General features: G+C 37.4%; 1 protein-coding gene across 1 annotated transcript in view; it reads right to left on the bottom strand.

Annotated features, from left to right (window-relative positions):
• LOC107554994 (glycosyltransferase-like protein LARGE2) overlaps positions 1-8,925 on the bottom strand; it is an 84,319-nt gene extending 75,394 nt beyond the window's left edge. The window contains exon 1 of the mRNA XM_016237682.1: positions 8,328-8,925. The gene's annotated coding sequence lies outside the window, so the exon portion shown is untranslated. The remainder of the gene's footprint in view (positions 1-8,327) is intronic.
• Between the last annotated feature and the right edge of the window lie 363 nt (positions 8,926-9,288).

Genomic DNA, 9,288 nt, shown 5'->3' with positions numbered 1-9,288 from the left:
TATTATGCTCTTTTACAAAGTCTTGATTTTGTTTTGGGGGTGTACTAGAATATGCTCTCATGCTTGGTGGTTCGAAAAACGCATTATTTTTCACATAATTTAAATTACTACAATACCTTTCTCCCCAGCTTGGCACAAACGGCTCGATTAGTTCCGGGTTTAATGAAGGCCCGCCTTCTGAAAAATAAAATGTTTTGTGATTGGTTAGCTGTCCCAGTGTGTTGTGATTGGCGAACAGCTTAGATGGTGTTTAAGTACTGCCAAAGCAGCAAGTTCCGTCTGCTCCGGTATAGTTAAGGATGGCGTTAATATTGCCATATCAATTTGAGCCGGATTCAGTACAGACATTCCTCTCATTGATAGCTGAGGAGCGGATCCAGCGAGAGCTTGATGGGGCGACGCAGAATGAAAAAGAGAGTTTTTCAGGAGTCGCGGCAGTAGAGGCGGCGCAACTATAACGACATGTGAATAATCCCGCCCACTCTAAAGCGGTACTAAACTGCAGTGGAAACGCAAACCGAGTGAGCCGTGCTGAGCCGAGTCATTCCACGCAGTGGAAAAGCGCCATAAGATACACATAAAAACAAAGCTAGCTTGCTACAAACGTCATAAACCGTTCACACCTCCGGCAGCTGATCAGGCACATTCCCCAGCACCTCCTACTAAAAATCAAACAACACAAGATTGTGATCGCCCTCACTTACACACACACAAAAGGCCTTTATATGTGCAAACGAGCTAGAGGGGGGTTACAAATGTGAATCTAGAACCTACACAGCAGAGTGTCGTGCATTTAACTAAAGGGTCATCCAACTGCTCGGAACCACACTGGCACATGCTGGTGTTGGCTCCTCAAAAAATGACTCCAGGGTCTTGAAGGCCACCAGACTTTAATAAAAACAAACAATGACCTTTGCCATTGGCCCTTTCATTCTCACACTATCTTCTCTGACCCTGGGTCATGGACGAAAGGGAGGAATGATGGGATGATAATCAGAGTTATGGAGGGCTGTTGTTAAACAATGTTTGTCTACTCATCTTGGGCAAACATGCCTGCAAATGTCTTCGGTGAAGAATTGTAGACGATGTTGTATCAGTGTTAGATGAAAGCGAGTCAGAAATGTTCTGACAGGGGCTTGATGTTGTGTTCTTGTACAGCGAGGAAACAAAGGTAGTTTGTGGTTAAATATTTAATGTTCAGGCGAATATCAATTTTTAATCCAGAACATCACTTCCTCTCTTTCGCCCAGATTTATCACGGTCTCAGCACGTGCAACTGTCCGACATACACAAACTCAAATGTCTAAAAAATTGTTATGGCATTGTCAACGCAAGGACATTTCGTCAATCTGTCGTATTAACACCTTTGAGAAAATGAAGTGTGCTTAAAGGGATAGTTCACCCGAAAATAAAAAATCTGTCAGCATTTCCTCACCCTCAAGTTGTTCCAAACCTATATGTGTCGGACACAAAAGAAGATATTTAGAAAAATATTATAACCAAAAAGTTGATTGTACCCACTGACTTACTGATATAGTATTCTTATTTTTTTTCAGTGGCTACCGTCAAATGTTTGCTTACCAACTTTCTTCAGAATATCGTCTTGTGTGCTCAACAGAAGAAGAAAAACTCAGAACTTGGAACAACAAGGGTGAGTAAATGATAACGTTTTTATTTTTGGGCAAACTGTCCCTTTAATTGTATTAAATCTGCACTTGTAGTGTACTTCAAATCTTAAAAATATATTTCTAGAAAACGATACTTGTAGATAATATAACATTAATGATATAAAAAGCCACTTTCATGTAAATAGAATGCACTTTAGTGTCAAATAATGTCGTTTTACTTTAGTGAATTTTAATCATTTTGTTTTAATAACAATTTGCCATGCTTGAAGACGTACGCTTATTTTGTTGTGTTGAATAACACACTAAATCATGCGTAAAGCACTTGATTTATTTGATATCACATTTAAATGTAATACATTTTAAATGTATAAAATTGCAAATTCATCATTAATACAAATGTGTAATCACAAATATATTTAAATACATGACATACAAGTTTCAATAGAAATTACATGTAAGTATATTTCAGTTTACCATAAATGCTTATCAGTGCATTTGACAGAACAATTTAACTATTTTTCAAAGACAATAAAAGTAAATCACATAAAAAGATGTACTTAAGTGGTTCACATTTAATATAGATTCCATAAATGTAAACCATAATACATTTACATGAGATTGTTAATAACATGCTATTAAGTGTCCTAAAACATTACATGCAGTCTGCACTTAAGTATATTCTTTTAAAGTATATTAGCTCTGTATTACAAGTATGCTAAAGTGCACTTCTTTTCCACAAGGGCATCCAAGAACATACTGGCAAGGACAGTTAGCAGTAAACTCAAAACAAATGCTTTTAAAACTTTAAAAGCATTAGGTATCTGGGTTCACTAGAGGTTGATTAACTATCTGAATGTTCAATTTTGGTTACACAACACATTAGGTGAGAACATGAGATATGACGAGTGCAACTGTAGCATATGTGCTTTTGACATGCATGAGCTGCAGTGCATGCATACAATCTGTAGATTTCACTATGCCTGACCCCATTCCTCCCCATAATTTCCCATCAGGCTTCACTATCCCAAAGCAAAAAGGCCAAAAAACAGGACAGTAAAGTTGAGAATTTGTCACAAGACCATTAATGTTCTTGCTACTTCTATGTGAAAGCAGAAAATCAATTAAAAACAGCTTTTCTGGAGTGTGGCAATGTCGGCGGTGTGTCGTGGGTGCTGACCCGCTAGTCATTAATGCTCTCGGTGCGTTTCTGTGTATACATCGAATCAGGATGTGGGCGGTAATGCCAATCCTCCTTCAGGGTCACTTGAGTTCTTCTCTCAGTCTTGTATAACACTATTCATGATACTCGCCTTCAGTCTTTATTGGTATGTTTCAGCTGATGGGAGTGTGGGATTATACGTTACTGCACCTAAAACTCGGCCCTTTTAAACACCATCAAAAGCTACTTTGCTGTAACTGACCTCAATGCTAAAAACAGCATTGTGGAGTCTTGCATTGCATAACTCATCTCACAACAAAGAGAGGCCTCTAGTGTTAGTGACGAGACCTGTGGCAAGCTTTTCCATTAAGACAGAGAGGTCACAGATATCGCTGCATGTACCTGTGAGGCTGAGCTTATAATATATTAATCACTGCGTGTGACCCCAGGCTGTAAAATTAGCACATATACACCCTCAGTTCTGTCAGATGAACTTTACACGAGTCATGCGTGACAAGTCAAAGGGGAACATTTCAGGAAATTAAGCTTGTTTTAGGATCCTTTTGATGGAATCATTTTAGAACCTTGTGACTTGTTTTCTAGACTGTTTACTAACAAATTCTCATTATTATATTGCTAAATAAGTCAATGAAATGTTAAAACATTTTCATTACTGTAAAATAGTAATGCAAATCATGTCCAGACATTTTATTACACTTTATTGATTTTTTATTACATAAATTTAATTAAACTCAGTGTAACAAATGCTAACATGATGTATGTTTGTAATTATATTTTACTTATAAATACAGAGATATAATAAGATCTATCTATCTATCTATCTATCTATCTATCTATCTATCTATCTATCTGTCTGTCTGTCTGTCTCTGTCTATCCATCTATCCGTCCATTTTTCTATTGGTCTATTCATCTATTCATCTGACTTTCATCTATCCATCCTCTATCTATCTATTCTGTCTATATCCATCCATCCTTCCTCTATCTATCCATCCATCCATCCATCCATCCATCCATCCATCTATCTATCTATCTATCTATCTATCTATCTATCTATCTATCTATCTATCTATCTATCTATCTATCTATCTATCTATCTATCTATCCTGCAACTTCTATGTGAAAGCAGAAAATCAATTAAAAACAGCTTTACTGGAATACTAGCCAATACGGTGTTTCATGGGTGCTAACCCGCTAGTCATTAATGCTCTCGGTGTGTTTCTGTGTACATTGAAGCAGGATGTGGGCGGTAAAGCCAATCCTCATTCAGGGGCACTTGAGTTCTTCTCTCAACACTGTCTTGTATGACACTATTCAGTCTTTATTTGTATGTTTCAGCTGACATGAGTGTGGGATTATACGTTACTGCACCTAAAACTCGGCCCTTTTAAACACCATCAAAAGCTACTTTGCTGTAACTGACCTCAATGCTAAAAACAGCATTGTGGAGTCTTGCATTGCATAACTCATCTCACAACAAAGAGAGGCCTCTAGTGTTAGTGACGAGACCTGTGGCAAGCTTTTCCATTAAGACAGAGAGGTCACAGATATCGCTGCATGTACCTGTGAGGCTGAGCTTATAATATATTAATCACTGCGTGTGACCCCAGGCTGTAAAATTAGCACATATACACCCTCAGTTCTGTCAGATGAACTTTACACGAGTCATGCGTGACAAGTCAAAGGGGAACATTTCAGGAAATTAAGCTTGTTTTAGGATCCTTTTGATGGAATCATTTTAGAACCTTGTGACTTGTTTTCTAGACTGTTTACTAACAAATTCTCATTATTATATTGCTAAATAAGTCAATGAAATGTTAAAACATTTTCATTACTGTAAAATAGTAATGCAAATCATGTCCAGACATTTTATTACACTTTATTGATTTTTTATTACATAAATTTAATTAAACTCAGTGTAACAAATGCTAACATGATGTATGTTTGTAATTATATTTTACTTATAAATACAGAGATATAATAAGATCTATCTATCTATCTATCTATCTATCTATCTATCTATCTATCTATCTGTCTGTCTGTCTGTCTCTGTCTATCCATCTATCCGTCCATTTTTCTATTGGTCTATTCATCTATTCATCTGACTTTCATCTATCCATCCTCTATCTATCTATTCTGTCTATATCCATCCATCCTTCCTCTATCTATCCATCCATCCATCCATCCATCCATCCATCCATCCATCCATCCATCCATCCATCCATCCATCCATCCATCCATCCATCCATCCATCCATCCATCCATCCATCCATCCATCCATCCATCCATCCATCCATCCATCCATCCATCCATCCATCCATCCATCCATCCATCCATCCATCCATCCATCCATCCATCCATCCATCCATCCATCCATCCATCCATCCATCCATCCATCCATCCATCCATCCATCCATCCATCCATCCATCCATCCATCCATCCATCCATCCATCCATCCATCCATCCATCCATCCATCCATCCATCCATCCATCCATCCATCCATCCATCTAATTTTGCAGTTTAAGTAAACAAATATTTCTTATATTTTTTTGATGACATATTTTGGACTTTTCTCCACAACTGGTCACTTCAGCCCCATTCACCAATCAACTTGCCCATATTGATGTGAAGCACATTGAATTCATGACATTTACTGAGAGTGACAAAGAGAGAAAGATGAAGGAAGAACAGATGAATAACCAGAGTAGGATGAAAAGGAGCTATTTGAATGCGAAAATGTGATTTGAATCAGAAACATGCTGTTTTGGTGTCGCTCTGGGGGTCACTATCCTTGCAATTCTGTCAGCAAACTGCCCTTTTGGTGCAATCAGGGAGCCTGTTTCATTTCTTCAAACGACGCTGTTGATACTACAGCGGACAAGGTGATAAAGGATCACTGTCTTTCTCTCAAGGAAGGCCATCTGTCAGACCTTGTGTGTGTGTGTGTGTGTGTGTGTGATTCAGAAGGATAAAGAGTGGGCATCTAATCATCCTAAGCCAAGCTTCAGCCATGTGTATGTACACAGTTGGTGACCACCATCACGATCACAAACAGAGCCCGTTCACAACCCGAGGTGACAACAACTTCAGAGACATAAGAATGAGTGACGAGACTGCACTCTGTACTGTCAGTATACTGCTCACCGTCATTCCAACAGTCTATAAAATGAGTGTAAATGTCCTGCAGAACCAACAGAAATGTGTCAGCACTATTACAGGAAGAGTAAAGCTTTGGTTCAGCTCAGAGGAAGCCTTTAAAACTACTTTACATTCTCCTACTCATATATCATGAAGCGTTGCTCAGAAGTTACCTCAGAAAATGAGTTAAGTAGCAATGACGCTGAAGATATGGATATGGAAATTGACTTTATGAGATGTGAAATGAGGACAAGACTCTACGATACTATGATTACATTATCATATCACCACATTAATATTTTGCATCCATGCCACATTTGTTTTAGTATACTCTACTTTAAGTAGATGATGATCTCTTTGCGAGGACCCCCTTCCTAAAATATAATGACAGCTCCATATGTTAATGTATAAGACCCATTTATTTATATATATAAAAAAATAAGCATGATATTACAAAGACATGTTGTTTATAACTTTTATATTGTCACTGTACTAAAGCCAAAGCTACTTAATAAAGTATTATCTGGGAAATATTTTATTTGTATTAAATGTTCTACCCATTATTTAAGTAATGTTGGATATATAAATATATATTTTAAGTAAATAAGTTAACTTTGACAGCCTTAATATATATATATATATAATTATTATTTCTTTTTAAAACTTTCAAAATGTGTTTATTCAGGTATATTTCTTTCTTGTATATTATGTATATTTCTGTATCTACTACATTTTAAATCAAAATGAATCAGGGTTATTACTGTTAACTAAAACTGAAAAATATTTAATAAAAAATAAAACTAATAAAAAAATATATATGCATATGCATAAAAATACTAACAACAAATATATTAATAAAAAAAACTAAAATATCTCAATATTATTAAAAGCTATAATAATATCCCAATGCTACTAAAATAAGACTGAATTGCATTTCCTAGTAAAACAGGAATCGCGCTAGACCAAATTTACTAAAACAATGACTAAATATGCATTTGGCTATTGGTTAACATTATCCAGTTCACATGGTCCAAATGATGTCAGAAGAAGGGCTAAATCATTTATTTTCTAAGAAAAATTACAAAGACAAACCACATGTCTCTTTGGAATAATGTGCACAGATGAATCATTCACAATAAGAGTGTTATTACATGTATTAAGAAAGTAGATTGGGTCCATTTTGATTTCGCATTCACTGTAATTGCAGCGATTTCGTGGAGCACTAAAATGCTAATCTCATTGTACCTGCACAGTTACAATAAAGAGTCTGAAGTTCAGGACAGAATGACATGCATAAGACTGGAAAGGTTGAACTAATTGACTGACTGACTCCCACAAGCTTATTGTCACCGACAGAAAGAAGAGAAACGCACCCGTTTCACACACGAACGCACACAATTTCTCCCCTGAGCACACACAAACACACATGAACCCCTCCCTGAGTGTATAAACACTCACACACACTGATTGAAGATCGCTCAGCTTGTGTGAAGTGAAACAGGGACGAGAGTGTGAGATTGCTAAACGCTGATATACAGATGTGTGAGTGGAGAGAGAGATGCTGAAGTGTGTTAAGAGAATAACAGCTGCTGGGAGGAACACAGGGAGTCCTACATTTTGTGCTTCAGTGGAGAGAAATGTGGTTTAATTAGCAGTAACCTTTTCAGCATCCAGAGACCAGCCCATCACATGGCCGTACACACACACACACACACATACAAACACACACCTCACGCACACGGTCGGTAGTTAAAAAGCGGTCATCCTTTTTGGGCGCAGAAAGTTTTAATGTGACAACCAGCGGTTGCTGCCATCAAGGTGAGTCAGTGTTTATGTGCAACTAAAGCATGTCATTTTAATAAATTTGTAACAATGTGCTCACTTCTGAGGGATTTGGGGTCACAAAATAAGCGCCTAATTGTGAGAAAATGAAGGTTTATTTAAAATATATTATCTGCATAACAATTTGAGCGAGACCTTTAAATGGAAATTATAAGACATTTTTTACAACGTAAAACTTGATCATATTCTGTAGCATGATTTGAGATGATCTAAAGAGCATCTTGAGTTTCATTAAAACCAAGAACATCTGACCATCTGTACAAAGGAGTTCACATGATGTCACACATTTACTAAATTTAATAGTGACCTAGAAATAGTGATGAATCATAATGTTTCTTTGTTAAATGTTTTAAACCCTAAAACTTTGCATATTTCTATGTATAAACTACATGCATACGTATATAATTGTATTTAACCCTCGACACTGAATATATAAATTCAGTGCTGAAATATATCAAATACATTTCAATATATATGACGTTATAATATATATATATATATATATATATATATAAAGCATCACATACAAAAGTTCTTACCCTTTTTCACCTTGTTTTGTGCGGCAGGTGCAGTGTTAAATGAAGTATACGCCAATCCCAAAATCCATTGCAATATCCATCCCAAAATTCCAGCTGCAGAGTTCTGGTTAGATCCACACAAGTGAGTGAATTTGAGAGACAGGTGTGCCCTCAATGTACGAACTGATTATTTCAGTGCATGATCACAACGACACAGAGAGAGAGAAAGAGAGAAAGGCAGAGAAGACTGAAGGAACTCTCGAATGAAACCCTTCAAGTCTGATTGAATCAGTGCGAGACACAAATATCTCTCACTCTTTCAGAAACGGGGAGAAAGAAGAAGCTCTGAAATCTTAGAGGAAGAGTCCCAGGAAGGTTGGAATGATATGTAGTCCATGCCTCAAAGGATCAGAGAGACTCCTAAAAGAGACAGACAAGGGACAGTGAGCCCTTACCCTGAGGCACTCCTAGAAGAAGAAACCAGTGCAGAGCAACCCTAAATCAGCTTACTGTCTCTCACACAGACATATTCGAGATCCTCTTCCATCTTCCTCACGTCTCTGGGCTTGTGAACAGTGTTAATCTCTCGCCGTTGTGCTCTGATCTGCAGCTGAAAGGTACAGAGCAAGTGAAGCACCTCCCCCACCTCTGCTAATCCGGCCCTCTCTGTGACAGCCCCTTTTTGCTGCAGCCAATCAGAGCGAAGGCTCCGCCTCCAGGCCTGCCTCTACTCTCTGTCCCCTCTCTTATGCACTAACACTGACACATTATACACTGGATACTCTATTACACTCGACAGACTAATGCACAGAAAAACCCAAAGTCTGGATCCGAAAACGAACAGATGGGGATTTAGCAAAGACTCCCATGTTCAATTATAATTTGTTTTGAAGTGAGTCATTTGTTTTTAATGAGCGTTGTTAATTTGAGTCTGAAATGACATGATCGACACTGACAGTTGGCTATGCAATACAATTGGAAG

Source organism: Sinocyclocheilus grahami, unplaced genomic scaffold (genome assembly GCF_001515645.1).
Source record: "Sinocyclocheilus grahami isolate Dianchi unplaced genomic scaffold, SAMN03320097.WGS_v1.1 scaffold521.1, whole genome shotgun sequence".
Lineage (NCBI taxonomy): Eukaryota > Metazoa > Chordata > Actinopteri > Cypriniformes > Cyprinidae > Sinocyclocheilus > Sinocyclocheilus grahami.
This window is presented reverse-complemented; position numbering and strand designations above follow the sequence as displayed.